This window comes from Scyliorhinus canicula, chromosome 7, assembly GCF_902713615.1.
Source record: "Scyliorhinus canicula chromosome 7, sScyCan1.1, whole genome shotgun sequence".
NCBI classification, from domain to species: Eukaryota; Metazoa; Chordata; class Chondrichthyes; order Carcharhiniformes; family Scyliorhinidae; genus Scyliorhinus; species Scyliorhinus canicula.
This window is the reverse complement of record NC_052152.1, coordinates 154423007-154441239: the sequence shown is the minus strand read 5'-3', so window position 1 is coordinate 154441239 and position 18233 is coordinate 154423007. Positions and strand designations below refer to the sequence as shown.

Here is an 18233-nt window from a genome sequence, read left to right as displayed (position 1 = left end):
GGAGAGGAGCAGCAAGTGGGAGAATGCAGAGATCCGGATTTATCAGGATTGGAGCGCGGAGGTGGCGAAGAGAAGGGCTGGTTTTAATCGGACGTAAGCGGTGCTTCACAAGAAGGGGGTGAAGTTTGGCCTGTTACCGCCGGCTCGCCTCTGGGTCACTTATAAAGATCGGCAGCTCTACTTCGATTCCCCGGAGGAGGCCTGGGCCTTTGTCCAGGCAGAGAAGTTGGACTCGAACTGAGGACCTGGGGGCTGGGGCCTGATGTACATAGTCCGGAGGCCTTGTCCTCCTGGGTATCCATTTGTTTTTCTGGTTGTGTTTGTTGATGCCTTTTTGCTTTTTTGGGCTGTTATTTATTTATCCTGGTGCTTTCTTGTTTTTCACTAGTGGAGGGCTGGGGAGCTGTTCGCGGGCCCGCTGGGTCACGCGCCCTTCTTTTTCCCGCGTGTTGGGTCGGGGGGGGGGGGGGCGGGGTCTGAGATGGAAGCGCGGGCTTTCTTCCCGCGCTGGAGGCGCAGTGGGCGGGACGGGTACTGGGTGGGGGGAGTGGTGGTTGTGTTACACCGGAGGGGGGGGGGGGGGGGGGTCGTTGGGGTGGTGGGAGCAGTCGGGGTCAGAAGGAGTCGGCTGACTTACGGAAGTACGATGGAAGGGATTACGCAGCTAGGGGGGTGCCCTAGCTTGGGGGGGGTGGGGGGGTGGGGGGGGGGAGCTTAGGGTGGGGGGAATAGGGGGGGGTACCGGGTTGCTGCTGGAGGGGCCGAAGGGGAACTGCTGGTGATGGGGGGGAGTGGGTTGGGAGGGGTGTCTGCCACCGTGGGGAACGGGCCTGGGGGGTTCTGCGGGCACGTGGTGAGACGAGGGAGAGCTATGGCTGACCGGCGCAGAGGGAGGGGGAAGACCCCCCAGATTCAGCTCGTCACATGGAACTTGAGGGGGCTGAATGGACCGGTGAAGCGGTCCCGGGTCTTGGCGCATTTGAAGGGACTGGGAGCGGACGTGGCTATGCCCCAGGAGACGCACCTTAAGGTGGCGGATCAGGTGAGGATGAGAAGAGGCTGGGTTGGACAGGTGTTTCACTCGGGGCTAGATGCGAAGAATCGATGGGTGGCGATTTTAGTTGGTAAGAGCTTGTCGTTCGTGGTGTCAAGTGTGGTGGCGGATAGCTGTGGTAGATACGTGATGGTGAGTGGTAGGCTTCAAGGGGAGCGGGTGGTTCTGGTTAATGTGTACGCCCCCAACTGGGAAGATGCAGGTTTCATGCGGCAAATGTTGAGCCGGATTCCGGACCTGGAGACGGGGGGGCTTGATCTTGGGTGGGGATTTTAATCCTGTGTTGGACCCAACTCTGGATCGTTCGAGGTCTAAGACAGGTAAGAGGCCGGCGGTGGCCACAGTGCTGAGAGGGTTTATGGATCAGGTGGGAGGGGTAGACCCTTGGTGACGAATGGGAGGAGGTCGGAGGACTTTCGGCTGTCCTGGGGGACGAGGCAGGGATGCCCCTTGTCTCCCCTGCTCTTCGCGTTAGCGATTGAATCCCTGGCCATGGTGCTGAGGGATTTGAAGAACCGGAGGGGGATTGTGCGGGGGGGGGGGGGGGGGGGGGGGGGGGACACCGGCTGTCACTGGGGGACCCTGTATAGGCTAAACTTTTCGAGGCTGGTGGAACAGATGGAGGAGGAGTTTAGGAGGTGGGATGCGCTGCCACTCTCCTTGGCGGGCAGGGTCCAGTCAGTTAAGATGACGGTGCTCCCGAGGTTTTTGTTTCTCTTCCAGTGTCTCCCCATCTTGTTTCCGAAGGCTTTATTTAGGAGGGTTAATAAGAATATTCTGGGGTTTGTGTGGGCACAGAAGACCCCGAGAGTGAGGAGGGTATTCCTGGAGCGAGGCAGGGAGGGAGGTGGTTTGGCGTTGCCCAACATGTGTGGATACTACTGAGCTGCGAATGTGGCAATGATTTGTAGGTGGGTGATGGAGGGGAAGGGTGCCGCATGGAAGAGGTTGGAGGTGGTGTCCTGTGTGGGCACGAGTTTGGAGGCACTGGTGACGGCCCTGCTCCCACTCCCCCCGGCAAGGTATTCTACGAGTCCAGTAGTGGTGGCGTCCCTCAAAATATGGGGGCAGTAGAGGCGGCATAGGGGGGAAGTGAAGGCCTCAGTTTGGGCCCCGATACGGAGCAATCACCGGTTTGCACCAGGGAGAATAGATGGTGGGTTTTTGAGTTGGCATAGGGCAGGCATCAGGCGGATGGGGGACCTTTTCCTCGACGGGAAGTTTGCGATCTTAGAGGAGTTGGAGGGGAAGTGGGGTCTCCCCCAGGAATGCTATCAGGTATATGCAGATCAGGGCATTTGTTAAGTGGCAGGTGGCGGAGTTTCCGCTATTGCCGCCAAGGGGGGTGCAGGACAGGGTGCTCTCGGGGACGTGGGTCGGTGAGGGTAGGATCTCGGCAATTTATCAGGTGATGCAGGAGGGGGGAGGAGGCCTCGGTTGAGGAGCTGAAAGCGAAGTGGGAGGAGGAGCTAGGGGAGGAGATCGACGAGGGGACGTGGGCCGACGCCCTGGGGAGGGTGAATTCGTCCTCTTCTTGCGCACGGCTCAGCTTAATTCAGCTGAAGGTGCTGCATAGGGCGCACATGACTGGGGCCAGGATGAGCCGGTTCTTTGGGGGTGAGGACAGGTGTTGGAGGTGCTCGGGAGGCCCAGCGAACCACACCCACATGTTCTGGGCATGTCCGGCGTTGGAGGGGTTCTGGAAGGGGGTGGCAGGGACCTTGTCCAAGGTGGTCGGTTCCAGGGTGGAACCGGGCTGGGGGCTCGCTATCTTTGGGGTGGCATCGGAGCCAGGAGTGCAGGAGGCGAGAGAGACCAGTATCCTGGCCTTTGCGTCTCTAGTAGCCCGGCGTAGGATTCTTTTACAGTGGAGGGACGCAAAGCCCCCGAGCCCGGAATCCTGGATTAACGACATGGCCGGGTTCATCAAACTGGAGAGGGTCAAGTTTGCCCTGAGGCGGTCGGTGCAAGGATTCTTCCGGCGGTGGCAGCCCTTTCTCGATTTCCCGGCAGAGTGTTAGGGGGTTGTCAATCTCAGCAGCACCCGATGGGGGGGGGGGGGGGGGGTCTGTTAAGGGGGTTTGTATTTGCAACTATATGTTTGTTACTTTTTTGTTATTAATTTATTGCTTTGTATTGGGGGGGAGGGGCTTTTATTTCTGTTTTTTCTGTGCCTTGTTTATTTTGTTGTTGGGAGATAATTTGTTGTTGAAAAATTTGAATAAAAATTATTTAAAAAAAAATAAAAATGTGGATAGCCTGGTCCCCGGCTGTCGAAGGCAAGAGAGCAATCTTTCTGGCATCCGATGCGGCTTTGAGGTCGGTGGTTTCAAGATACAGCTGAACCTTCTGCTTAAAAATCTGCCAGTTGGCACCGAGGTTGCCGGCGATGCGGAGCGGCGGGTAGGGCGGACGCTGTCCATGTTACCAGATGGCTGATCGCTGGTCAAAGGCAGACTATCTCAAGGTAGGTCCGTCAAACTCTAACGTCACGCACTGGTCCCATGATGTGTTGGGTAAGCTGGGTCTGCGAGGACTGCGTTTACCATAGCAGTGAGAGATACAGGCTTCCAACACTTGGAGAAATGTAACTCTATTTTATTGAACTCTTAACTATTAAACATACTTTAACTGTGGATTGACACTATGCTGAGTTGACTGGAGACCTGAGGCTAACCTAACTAGATTATCTACCACATGGTGGATGTTCGTGTTGTTGCTACACGGGCTCTGTCTGTCTCAGAGGCTGCATCCCAAGAGAGCGGGAAAACTAGTGCCCTCTGGCTTTATAGTGGCCGTGTCCTGTCTGGTGATTGGCTGCTGTGTTCTGTGTGTTCATTGGTCATCCTGTGTGTCAATCAATGTCTGTCTGTGCATTATCATATACTTGTGTGTATATTATGACCACCGCCATTGTCATCATTGACATCCTGGGGGATCACCACTGGCCAGAAACTTAACTGGACCTGCCACATAAATACTTTGGCTACAACAGTATGTCGTGGACTGCGTGACTCGTGTTCTGACTTCCCAAAGCCTCTCTACTACCTACAAGCCCCCCAACTTACCTCTTAGGGGAATCCCCCCCAACTTAACTCTGAGGGGATCCTGGAGCACCCCCCTCACCCCACCTCTTCCGGGTGGGGCACCCCGAGTTCCATCCCTGGCACGGGCAGCCTGCCATCCTGGTACCTTACCACTGCCAGCCAGGCACTGCCAGTCTGGATGGCAGTGGATGTGCCAGGGTACCACTCTGCTCGGAGCACTACTACCTCGGGTCTTCTGATGTCCTGGGACACCACCCCATGTGATATTATGCCTGGTCCATGCTTGTGTGTTAGTTCCCAGGCCTTGGGATGATTGGTCGTTTGGCTCATTTAAATATGTAAAACTGGATCTCACCCAGTGAGGGCATGATCCAGATCACAACGTCTCGCAAAATCTCCTGAAGTCTCACGAGGATTTCCAAGCGTTCTGAATCTCGTGAGTTAGGACCTCATTGCATCACCTAGGCGGGTGCGACGAGACCTATCACGCCCCATATTTTAAATAGGTGAAGTCTAGCTGCTGCAGAAAATTAGTCTGCCTGAAAACACTCTAATGTTACCGTAACAATGTCCATTCACTGCAAAAGCCACAAAAAAGTTACAACAGGGACAGTGCTATAATGAGTGACTGCTGTACTAAATGTTTATCATTATGGAACAGGGAGCAGCAATTGAAACTGGGGCAGGTGGGGGAACAGCAAGGGGAATTTGCTCCAGTCTGTGGTTTAATTCCCAGCAAATACAAACATCTGATTAACTGCATTGCTGAGTGCTCCATTCAGTAGATGACAAACCCAACAGCAAATTTCTGTCCAATGTTATCAAGCCTCTCAGTGTCTGATCCATTTCCCTTCAAAGTCGAGAAATTACTCCTGGTGATATTGGCAGATAAATGCTTATCTCCTTCATATAGCAATCCCTTGTTCAGTGTTTCAATGTACATTTTATTTCTTGCAGATGGGTTCACATGCAGTGGACAAAGGGTGTCATAAGAATGTTTTACCCATGTGTACACTTATATTACCAGTGACAATAATTTCTGTGCCCAACTGTTGGCAGGAACATGCGACAAAAGGAGTAAATGGATTGAAAATTATTGTCGAAAAATCTCAGAGTAAATTGGGAGTGTTTTCGGTTTACTTATGAAAATGGAACAAATTTTCTTTGTAAATTGACAAATTTATAGAAAATGAACAAGTTCCTGAAACTACCTGACTATGGGCAAAATCATTTTTGACCTAAATCCTCAAAGGTGATGATGTTTTATATATATTCATATATATGTGTAGCTTATGGGTCAAAAGCAGAAAATAACAAGCAGGAAGGATTTCAGAAGGATGATGTACTGGACGTGCCAGAGCAAAATACTTCTGTGTTAGCAACCAGGTTTATTGTCTGTCTCCCAAGTGTGTAGTGTTTCAGAGACAAGCAATATCAACCATACAGATGCACTATCTCTTTCCTGTAATTCACTGTGGCTGTCCTTTGCAATTCTCATTCTTTTCCTCCCACCCCTGTAGTCACTGACCTCCACACAGCTGAAATAATGGCAGATATGTTGTTTAGGTCTCCATAGAGACCAACACCATGATTACAGTGCAAGATTCATTGTTGTCCTCAATGTCGGACACTCCATCTATATGTGTGCAAGATCTGATGAAACCTGTCACATTAGGACAGGAAGGTGAGGTGATTACAACACATATAATGCTTTTTGACTATTTTACTTCTGAAAATTATACTAATGTAAATTGGATTGACCTAAAATGTAATGTTTGCAAGCATTCAGAGCCAAAATGGGTTCTGTGTTGTGCGTTCCTTCAATATAATATAACTTGGCTGAAAGGTCCAATCCATCTTGGTCGTCATTTTATCTGGTGTACAATTGTAAAACTGGTATGAAGTGCGACCTTATGTACACTGACAGTGAAAATGTTTAGGAACATTTGAGTTGCTGCAGATATGGAAATAAACGAATGTCACAAAGTGTTTTAATAGAATGTATTTTCAGAATTGTATTTTAAAACACTTGTATTACCCCATTGTTATTTCATTTTGGAATATTGTGAGGTATTGCCTTTGTTGCATGTTGAATTATGTTTGTCCCATTATGCTGCAATTCTGAGACCAAGGATTCTAAAATGCTGTGAGGCTATGCTATATTACAAACTTTAGTCTTGCACTAGACATTCCCGTGGGTTCAGAAATCCTGGTGTCTTCGAAAAGTGGATGGGTGAACACTTTAGTGAGACAAGGGCAACTACAAACTATCATTTAAAAAAAATCTTACATATAAAATGTGAACGGGCTAAATAAAATTTACAGCCCATGTTATCCTATTCCTAATGTTCCTCACAACAGCCAAAAAAAGACAGTATATGTCACCATCTTTGTTAATGGGCTGAATACATTTCACAAACTGATATTTTCTCAACATTGACCGAAGAAGGGAGTTCTCGCTTCTTAACCATTTTCCTGCAGACTGTCTGTCCTTCCATAGCTGGGCAAGAAGCCAAGGACTTGACTTCTGAACCTCCGCTGGATACTGTATGCAGGAATTGGCCTGTTGAGCTTCCTTTTAGGTGTAGGGCTTGTCAAAGAGCAAATTTCCACTAAACACACATGAATTAAGCCATTCCAACGTATTTAGATGAAAGTTACTATGATTGTTTCACGAACTTCAGTGCTTCAAGATAATGAAACACATGGGAAGTTGCATTTGGAACAGATGCTATATCTAAACCTGATCCACATTCCCACTAGCTATGTTTTTTGACTTTAAGCTCTTGTGAGCTCAATGTAACTTAATAGCATCATCCTAATACGAACTGTTCCAAAGATCTCCTGGGCCAAACAGTTGAAAATTCCAAAACATGACACAATGTTTGATCACGTAATGTTCAAATGAAATTCCTTTATCGGCTACATTAAAGGAGAAATTAACTTATTTCAAATAATTTGTACATTACTATTCTACCACGCAACGTCAAAGCTGAAGATGATTTGGCTCTAAAGCCAGAAGTTTTTGCTGATCAAGGAATTCATCTGAGTGATCATCTGACAGCAACTCCAGTGAGCTATCTGTAATCAACTGAGAGCAGGAGGGAAATGAACATTTGATGGACTGGTTATGTGAAAATTATCTGTGCTTGGAGATCTGGCTGAATCTGATTTCTATTCCTATTGCCTTTTCTGGTGGTTCATTATATTCTTTCATCTCCAGATGAGTATCATAGTTATTTTAACCTATGAGACTCTGGTCTTGCATTTGATATTTTCACAATTCCCTTTTAAATTGAGAGCATAAATCCTAATGTATTCCAATAAGCAATTTGCTACATCTGGGTTAATTGTTAGACCCAGGAGTAATGTAACATCTGCAAGGGTAGACAAGGTGAAATGTAAAACCTCTGCATTTGTGTTGACGAGGCTTGCTGAAGGAGAGTGCTGTGAAATCGGGGGAAGGTAAAACAGTACATTAAAAAAACCCAAATCGTATCATTGACTGAAAGTGCTTATTCTGTTTTGCGACGAATGACGTTGGAGATTCATTTTGTAGTTGCTTTAGTGACTCTGCATCCATTATTCTTTATTACTGATGTCAGAGAGCATGAGATAGAGAAAACAGACCCATAAAAGCGAAGAGAAAAGAATCCCAGCAAAGAACCGAGAGGAAAGAAACATAAGAAGGAGCAGATGCTAAGCAAAAACAGGAGAAGAAAACATGAAATAAGGAGAAAGGAAACTCAAAGGGGAAAGAAACATAAAGAGCAAGGCAGCAGAAAGAACAGAAGCTTGGGAAACACAGCGTATTGGGAGAAAAGAAGCAATACATTCAGAGAAAATAAACTTGTAATATGCAACAAATCAAAGAAACATAAGAAGAGGGAATAAACATGGATAGAGCATGGGGAAAATAATCTCTGAAAGAGCAGGACAAAAAAGCAGGACAGGAAAAACATCTGTGAAGCACAAATTTTATCAGTTACTTTGGAGTGACTGAGCTCTGATAAATGGACATAGGAGATGCTGAATAGAATGCCATGCATTGATCATAAAGTTATAGTGATGTTTGTCAATGGGGGCAAAAGGACTTTTTTCAAATCAATCTTCTCTCTGAGTATTTCCTTCCATTCAATCTTTTATTTTCCCTTCACTGTGTTAATTTGTCACCCACAGGACAGGTATTTCAAATGAAGGATTTATAGAGTTATTGACTTACCAATACCCTCTGTAAGTGGATATTTTTTCCCCCAGTAAAAAATCACCATAGCACAGAATACGAATTAAAGGGTCTGAAGTAAATCAAAAGACAAAGGGCCAGATGTTTGCCATTTTGCACAACAGCACCATAGCTTTTCACTCAGGTGGGACGGGGGGGGGGGGGGGGGGGGGGGTGGGAGGGGGGGGGGGGGGGGGGGGACTAGGTTTGATCGAATATGACCTGCTGCCTTTGGAGGCAGCTATGGAGAAAGATGAGTGCTGAGGCAGGCCTGAGATACCGGCCCAGTTTAGTAACAGGCTGTTAGGTTCTCTAGCCCTTATTGCTCCACACCATCTCATGCCCACCAAACCACCTCCATTGCCACTCATACCCCCATGCTACTTCCACGACTATTTATATTCCCATGCCACCTCCATGACCCCTCATGTCATCCATGCCAACTCCAAGCCAGTTGCACTTTTCATGCCAGTTCCATGTAGACTTAAACCCCCAAAGATCCAACAGAGGGTGGTCGTGAAAATTGACTGAGGATGAATCTGGAAGAAGTCGGCTTTCTCACCACAACTGAGAAGGGGATTGCGGAGAAGGACCTGGTACTCAACAGGAGGAAGGTCATCCAACAGAGGGTAGTGCTGAGAAGTGATTGAGGAGGAATCAGGGAAAAGTCAGTTCCCTCACCACCACTGAGAAGGGTATCATAGAGAAGGAGGAGTGTAGGGATGGCAGGAGAGTAGGTGACCATTTGTCGAAATGAAAAGAGACAGCTGGTCCAGGAAACCCAGGACTCTTTGGAGCCATCGAGCAACAAAACTGAATCAGGCGTAGATGACGCGAGGGAAATCTATAGTACCATGGTGCCAGAGGTTACTCTGGGAAAAGAGAGGGAGGCTGGTAGGCAGATTAGAAAGGTGGTAGTAGTGGCTGACTCAATAGTTCAAGGGACAGAGAGTCTAGTTTGCAGTCGAGGTGGTGTGTCCCATGTGGTCTGTTGCCTCCTGGGTGCAAAAGTTAGGGGCATAATGGATCGGATGGACAAAGCTCCACAATGGGAGGGTGAACAACCAGAGATTGCAGTTCACAACAACATAGGGAGGGACAGTTTATAAGTCTTGCAGGACCAGTTGAAACATAGAACTTCCAGGGTAGTAATCTCTAAGTGGCTGGAATATTGACCCCATGACTTTATGTAACCGTTATCTATGTAATTAATTGATCGGGTAAGACAAACGGCCAATTAGAGGCTATAGAAGCTAACTTGTAGCCATTTATGGCATTGGAGATGCATGTTGTGAATTGTGATGTGAACAGAATTTATTGGGTATATGTAAATGCAAATGCAAACTAATTCTGCTTTCCTTCTGTATATTAACACAGTGCAACCTCAGCTCAGGCGAGAAAAGGTGCTGCACAGACCGTGAGGGTCAAAGGCCTTTTCTCGAGAGCTCTGAAAATTAATAAATTGCTTCTTTACTCACTCAAAGGTCTATTCGTGAATATTTTGCACCTAAAATATGGCGTAGTCGGCAGGATGTCATGGAACTGAACAGTCGTTCGGGTCAGTGAACGGGTGAGTAGTCAAACTTTGACCACCCAGAAATTAGAGACACTTGGCAAGATGATTGATCAGAGATGTAGCACCGGAAGAACCAAAATAATAGACAGACTACGTGAGTGAGAGAAGTAACCTAACTGGTTTAACTTTAATGTGATACTGCCGTGTTGAGAATTAACGAATGAGAATGTTTACAGTTGCGAGAGGTGTTTGATGGATGTATGTTACAGAATGATGTTGTGAGGCCCTGATCAGGTAAACAGACATCGTAGAGAAAGGGGGGTTTTGTGGAACCTGCCCACGGAGACAAGAGTTACACATCCGGACCTTCTCGGGAACAGAGGAGGATGCTGCCGGATCTCTTGAGAACCTCGCCGTGAGTATGTGAGTACTACAAGAAGTCCGTGTATTCTCGGTGGGAAAGAATAGAGGGACTGTCCAGATATAAACATTCTCCAATCACACAGGGATGGTAGATAAATTAATAATGGCAGCGAAAGAAGTTAAAAGGGGGTCCCTGGGCTCCCTGATAAACTCGTATGTGACAGACCGACAGTCGTTAATTAAAAATATGCAGAAGGACGGCTGGGACGTAACACATACTTTGGAACTCCAGAGAGATTTGTTGACAAAACAGACTAAAGACAAGATCAAGAAAACAGGGGTACTTTTGGTACATCAATTGGCGGGACTAATAGAACAAGTAAATGTGGTAAAACAGAAGAAGACAGAACGAGAGATAAGAGTGAAATGTCAAACAAATAACATAAAGGAATTAGAGTATAAATTGCATGAGGCGGGAAGAATGGGGCCATGTCCGGACACGACCACACTGCCCCCATATGATAGTATAGAACCAGCTGCCACCTTTTAGTGAGGAGACTGAGGAGACGGTCGATGTGGCACCCGTGAGCCGTGGAGGTACCTTGGCAAACCCTACTGCCAGTTACAAACCATTCACCCCGGGAGAAAGACAACAGATTATGACCGTCCTGGGAAAACTTCAGCCCCAAAGCCAGAATGTAAACTTTTGGACGGAACTCAATGCCATCTGGGTGGGTCACCAACTGCACTTAAGAGACATTCACCAATGAGTAAGGGCAAGAAGGTTGAGAAACAATGTAACTATTGTAATAAACGGGGCCACCTGGAAGCTGCCTGTTTCAGCAAACATGGCAAGCCGCCTGGAGGCCAAAATACCCTATCCGCTGCAGAGTATAAGGAATGGACAGAATGGAAGGAAAGCCAGAGCTGATGCCCTGTGGCCCCCATTAAAAACAAAAGAGAAGGGAGAATTTATATGTCTGCACTAGTGGGGGGCCGACAAAGTGAAATGCTGGTGGACACAGGAGCATCGGTCTCCATTACAAACCTCCCCCTCCCTATCACCAATAAATCAATATTTTTACAGGGAATTGAGGGCACCAGAATGACCGCTTACTTGAGTACCACGCAGGTGGTAGAGATTGACAACATATACACACTTATGAAATTTTAGTGTGTAAAAATAATGAAGGCACGACTTTGGGCAACGATATCATGAGGGAGTATGAAACTATAATTCATTGTAAGAAAGGAAAATTGACCTGGCCAAAGCCGGATGGTAGTAAGGGAAGGTATGGACAGATGGCCAATAACACTGGCACTGTCGGGTTGGCTACCATAACCACCAGGGAATGGAACGAAGAACTGGGTGGATACGGGGCCGTTTGCGGGTCAGTAAGCAATGTTTAGGCAAGAAACAAATTAGACACCGGAGAAGCCAGCATCGACACAATTAAGATTCACGGGCCAGAACATAAACCACACCGCCAATACCAGATCAAGACAGAAGCTAAAAAGGCAGGTGTGGATATAGTAGAAGGATTAGTAGAAAGGGGTATCCTGAGGGAAACCACCAGCACTACTAATTCTCCCACGTGGCCGGTAAAGGAGCCTGGCGGGAGTTAGCGGCTGACCATAGACTATGCAGCCCTTAACAAGGTGACAGCCAAATTGCATCCATTCGTAGCCAGTCCCTCAACCATCCTAAACGGACTATCTCCCGAACAGAAAATCTTTACTGTCCTAGACATATCCAATGGCTTTTAGTCACTCCCATTGGATCCGAAGTCCCAAGAGAAATTTGCGTTTACAGTAGGGGATGAACAATATATGTGGACTCGATTACGACAGGGCTTCCATAATAGCCCAGCAATTTTCCACTGCGTAATGAGTGACATTTTAAAACAGATAAAAGTGCCCAAGGGGTGTGCGATCTTGCAATATAGCCTCGGAAACAAAGGCAGACCATCTGGCTACCCTGTACTTACTATTGCGAACCCTGGAGGTGACTGGCCACAAGGTGAGCCCTAAAAAGGCCCTGGTAGGAAAAACACAAGTCCTATACTTGGGACACTTAATCTCCCAAGGACTTAAGGAGATGCCCCAGGACAGAAAACATGCAGTCCAGGGTATGCCAAAGCCGTTACTGTACGTGGAGTCAGAAACGTGTTGGGACTCTTTAACCACAGTCAGAACTTTATCCCGGAGTTTGCTAAAATAGCAGGACCAATACAAAGATTAGTAAAAGGAGGTAAGGCGGTGCTGGAACAAATGGAGTGGGGCCCAGATTACCCAATTAAAGTCTGAGTTAATGTCGGCCCCAGGATTGGATTTACCAGACATGAGTAAAGACTTCCACATACACTGCAACCATGAGGATGGGTTCTATACAGCAGTGGTCACACAGGACCATGGAGATAGGAGAAGGCCCATTGCCCATTACTCTACGGCAGAGGGATGGGTAGTCACTGGACTCTCCCGGTGCATTGCTGCACTGGATTGCATGGCCTGGGCTTTGAAAGTTAGTGAACCAATAGTTATGGCACAAAACATTATACTACACACGAAACATTGGCTGGTCGAAATGTTGAACATCGGAAAGCTGAGATCCGTCTCGAATATGAGGCAGGCCAAGTGGGAGGCAGTCCTCCTTCCTCCAAGTAAGTCAGTAACCATTGTTACGGACACGGGGGAGAACCCAGCCGAGGGAATATTAGGAACAGGGGAACCCCACAATTGTGGGGATGTAGACATGAATTTAGAGGAAGACAGGATTAAGGATACTCCTCTGGCAACAGCGGAAGAAACATTCTATGTAGATGGGTCACGTTAGCATGTCGATGGGTGGCCCTGAACGGAGTGGGCGGTAGTGAATGGAGCATTGGAGACAGTGGAATCAGGACGAATTGATGGAGGCCTGTTGGCCCAAGTGGCAGAAGTAGTGGCGCTCACCAAAGCGCTAGAGTTATCAGAAAACATCAGAATATTTATACAGACAGTAGGTACGCTGTTGGAGTCGTACATGACTACATGACTGCTTGGGGTAGGAGGGGATTTATTACAACAGGAGGTTATCCTATAAAACATCAGTTGAGAATAAAACCCTTCTTAGATGCTAGTAACAAACCCCAACAGATAGCAGTGATTAAACTTAAGGCACATCAGAGGGAACCGGACCGAATAGCTTGGACTGGATAAATCAGCAGGGGAAATCAAGCCACAGACCTAGTGGTGCAAAAGGCGTTAGAACAGAATGAGGTTGAGGAAGCACCGATCGTCCTTGAGGATAACATGGAGAAAGAGATAAGTATTAAAGAACTCCATGAGGACACCCCCGACGGAGAAAAAGGTACATGGGAAAAGCAAGGCACGGAGAAGGGTAGTGATGGAGTTTGGCGAAAGGATAATCAGGTAATGGCCCCCAAATATATTCAACATACATTATTGGAGCTCCACCACGGGCTTGGACACTCAGGCAGGGAAGCCATGATAGGGAGCTTGGGAAGGGCATGGTGGTGGAAAAGAAATGGGGTGAGATGTTGCACAATACTGTCATCAGTGCGTCACCTGCGCCCAGCATAATCTGGGGAGACCCATAAAAGTCAGAATGGGACACCAACCCAGACCACAGGGACCATGGGAACACTTACAGATAGATTTTACAGGTCCCCTGCCACCATCACATGGCAAAATATACTGCCTAGTGGGTGGAGGCTTTCCCTATGTGGAATTGTACCGCCTTGACAGTCGCCAGAGTCTTAACTGAAGAAGTCATTCCCCGATGGGGAGTGCCTATTCAAATAGACTCAGACCAAGGTACTCATTTTACTGGAAGTGTTATAAAAACGGTGTGCCGATTAATAGGAATCAAGCAGAAATTCCACATTCCCTACCATCCATAAAGCTCGGGAATGATGGAGCGGATGAATTGAATTCTTAAAAATGCGCTAGCAAAGGCAATACAGATGTCAGGAAAAACCTGGACCGAAGTATTGCCTATTATCTTAATGAAACTGCGGGCCGCGGGAAACTGAACCACAGGCTTAACCCCTTATGAACTAATGACAGGAAGAGCAATGCAATTACCAGAAGGCATCATAACACGACGGGGCCGATGTGGGTCCCCTAAAAGACAGATTAAAATGGTACATTGTTGAAATGAGTACACAACTCAAAACAATGCGACCGAACGTTCATGACAATCAGGAAAATAAGGGCCGGGCAAAAGAGCTTGCGATAGCGGCTTATGTTCCCCCACGGGTAATAAGGTCATGGTAAAAACCCTGCCCAGTAAACCAGGGTTCACCCCAAAATGGAGCGGGCCTTACGAGATTAGAATTAGTGGATACACCTGTGCCTGCCTGGACATAAGGGGAAAAGGAATGTGGAAACATTGGACACAATTAAAATTATATGAGGAAAAGACGACCTCATAGGGCTTCTCTGATACATACAGGCGCAGATGAAAGGTTGGACGTGGTTGCTAAATCAGATAACCAAGCTACGAAGTAATGGATGATGAACTGGTGCTTGCTTTTGTATTTATCTTCCAGATCATTCAATTTATGATTATGTAATTTGTATCTATCGGGATCCTTGTATTGTGATTATTGCTTGGCTGAGGGTTAAGCTAAGGGAATGAATAGAGATAAGGATGGGAAGCAAGATGATGTGCCTCCCCAGTTTTCTAAAGAATGTAGTTGCGTTAATATGTATTGTCAAGGGTGTAAGGGTGATGGAATTGGAAGACAATCTTTTTTTAATAAAACTCATATACGATTGTAAGTATTCTGTGTGTTACCCATTGGCCAGGTCTGTACAGGCCTTGTTTGTGGCCACCCCGAGTTGGACCCCCCTCCAACTATACACTGCAGACACGTCAGATTGACCCTGTGTGGGACAGACAGGCAGCTATAGTAGGAGCATACAAGGAAGATGCTTGGAAGTAATAAACTCCAGGCATCCCACTTTCCGGGGAATACAGGTGACTGGAGGGACAAGATGTTCAGAGAAGACGGAGTATCCCCTATGTTTTATGGGGCAGGGAGGGGGATGTGTCTATGCCCTTGTCCCCAAAAATTCCACATGTATACAGAAACAGTGTGCTCACCAATATTGTCGAGTACATCGGGGCCAGTTCGCCTGTACTTACAATAAGGAAAAATGCTTTAACGTCACAGCGGGGAGACAATTTATTTGCTGTCACTGTAATGGAACCCATGTAATCTCCATGTAATGCACAGTTCGTACAGACCAATAACCGAGCTGTTAAATGTTACCGAGCCAAGGAGGGACTTATGTTCCTCCTCAATGGTACATTCACCACGGCAACACCTACCCTTCCGGTCCTTTTCGCGGTGGGAGCAATAGGGCCGCTTACCATCTCATGCCCTCAAGCGGGTCATATCTGTAGGAGAATAGTGACTCGGGCAATTGGCACGGAATTCTGTGCTGATTGGAGAGATCCTGTTACTTTAGGCTCATCACTCGGCTACGGGCTCCTTAATCCCCTATCGTTGGGAGGATCGGCGGGGGTGATCAGTGTGAAAAATAGGAATTATCTTATTTGCGGCCTGACCATCCTGGGTGATAATACTCAAAAGGGATTAGAGGCCATTAAGAGGGAGTTGTCTGACTGGAGTTTGTACACGAAGCAAACCCGTTATGTAGTAGACTATCAACTAGCCCAGCAAGGGGGTATATGTATCATCATGGGGGATAAATATATGACCCATGTTACAGATGAGTCTTACAATATCACGGAAGCTATTGATGCAATAAAATAACAACTCAATGACTTTAAGAAAGGCCCCGGTGGGGGGTGGGGATGGCTGGCTCCATTGGCCTTTTGGAAGAGGATGGAAACATGGATCATGCATTCACGAATAATAGTTGCCGTTATGTGTTTGCTTTTTTGCTGTCTTATAAGCATAGTAAAGCTATGTTGTGCTAAGATAATGGGACAGGTCCTACCAGTCGAGCACGTGCAGAACAAGGACGTGTACGATGAATTACTACCGCAAAGAGACCCCTCCGATGTGCCTGTCCCCCGTATCAATGACCATGACGTCCCGAATGGGGAAATAGCGAGATGGATGTGAAGAGCCCAATTGGAGATGTGGTCAGCTTGGGACATCGGGATGTACAAGGACCAACAGAGGGGACTGAAGAGGTAGAATTCCGAACGGACTACAGAAGATACAAAATGGATGCCACCTGATATAAAATGGACTCGGTCACTGTTCTTGACCCTATGGTATTATCAATGTCTGCTGCTGAAGTACTAAACCTTTTTGCAAAACAAGTGATCCACAACCAGAAGCATCCGGAGAGACAATGAGCCATTGGCAACCTTTGCCCAATGTCTATATTCTTAGCTACATGTAACTGACAAAGGGGCCTCAAATTAAGGAACTAGCAAGGAATGAGGAAGGACAGGTTCAACGTGGCTGGACTATTGTCCCCATGACTTTACGTAACCGTTATCTGTGTGATGAATTGATCGGGTAAGGCAAACGGCCAATTAGAGGCTATAGGAGCTAACTTGTAGCCATTTATGGTATTGAAGATACATGTTATGAATTGTGACGTGAACAGAATTGATTAGGTATATGTAAATGCGAAAGCAAGCTAATTCCGCTTTTCTTTTGTATATTAACACAGTGCGACCTCAGCTCAGATGAGAAAAGGTACTGCACAGACCATGGGGATCAAAGGCCTTTTCTCCCAGAGCTCTGAAAATTAATAAATTGCTTCTTTACTCACTCAAAGGTCTATTCGTGAATATTTTCACCTACAGGGAGGTAAATGTGTAACTTGAGGGATGATGTAGAAGGGAGGGGTTTACATTTTTGGGTCATTGGGATCAGTTTTGGGACAGGAGAATGCTGTTTAGAAGAGATGGGTTTCATCTGAGCCAAAATGTAATCAATCTCCTGGCTGAGAGTAAATAGTGTCTTGGGGTGGATTTAAACTTGTAAGATGGGCGGGTTGACTAATGGACCTAGTTTTAGAAGTACCAGTAAGGGCAAAAGAGAGAAGATGGGAAGCAGGGAAAAGGAAGTGAGGGAAGGCTTGAGTGTTGACAGTGAACAAAGAAATGTTCACCTCCCAAAGGACAAGAAAGAGATAAGAGCAGGGTTAAATTGTCTGTGTGTAAATATATGGAGTATAGTGAACAAAATTGTGGAACTGGAAGCAGAAATTGCTGTAGGGGCATATGACATAATAGCAATGACAGAAACATGGCTCGAGCCAAAAGGGCTAAAAACTCTTAAGGTTTTTGGTAGAAACGGTGGGTAAAAAGGTGTAGCAGTCTTGGTCAAAGATAGTATCATAGCCCTTGAACTCGATGCAATTCCTGAATTAGAATCTATATATTTGGAGGTGAGAACCAGGAACGAAAAATACCTTGTTTGGTATTTATTATAGACTTCCAAATAGTGGGAAGGAAGTGGAAGAGCGTATTTCTAGGCAGATTATGGAAACCTGCAGGGCACGTAGGCTTGTGATCGTTGGGGCTTTCAATTACCCTAAGGTAGACTGGCAAAAGGGTAGAGTAAGAGGCACGGAAGGGAACATTTTCCTGCAATGTGTTCAGGAAAACCTTCTGGAACAGTACATCTCCAGTCCTGTGCTGGATCTGGTCCCAGGAAATGAGGCAGGGCAGGTGGAAAATATCACAGTGGGGAGCTGTTGGGAAATAGTGATCATAATATAATATGATTCAATATTAAGTTGGACAAGGATAAAAGTCAGTCATAGATTAAAATCCCAGACTAGAAAAGGGCACATTTTAGGGATCTAAAAGTTAAACTGGAGCAGGTTGATTGGAAATGCATTTTGGTGGAAGAAACAGTGGATGAAAATTGGGGGACTTTCAAAGGAGGAATAGATAGGGTGCAAGTTAGGTAGGTACCTATGATAAATAAATACAGGGTATCCACAACTAGAGTACCCTGGATGACTAAAGAAATTGATGCGAAAATAAGGAAGAAAAAAAGAGGGATATGATGCATGCCAGTATACTAA

The 18233-nt window shown here is 46.6% G+C and overlaps 1 protein-coding gene and 1 long non-coding RNA gene across 2 annotated transcripts in view; one reads left to right on the top strand and one right to left on the bottom strand.

The window, feature by feature from the left end:
• The window catches only part of LOC119969459 (teashirt homolog 2), a 631483-nt gene that overhangs the window by 272823 nt on the left and 340427 nt on the right, over positions 1–18233 (bottom strand). The window lies entirely within an intron of this gene.
• On the top strand, positions 5732–16953 carry LOC119969460. Its single transcript, XR_005461370.1, has 3 exons — positions 5732–5785; positions 9808–9893; positions 16866–16953. It is a non-coding gene; the product is annotated as an uncharacterized LOC119969460 (long non-coding RNA).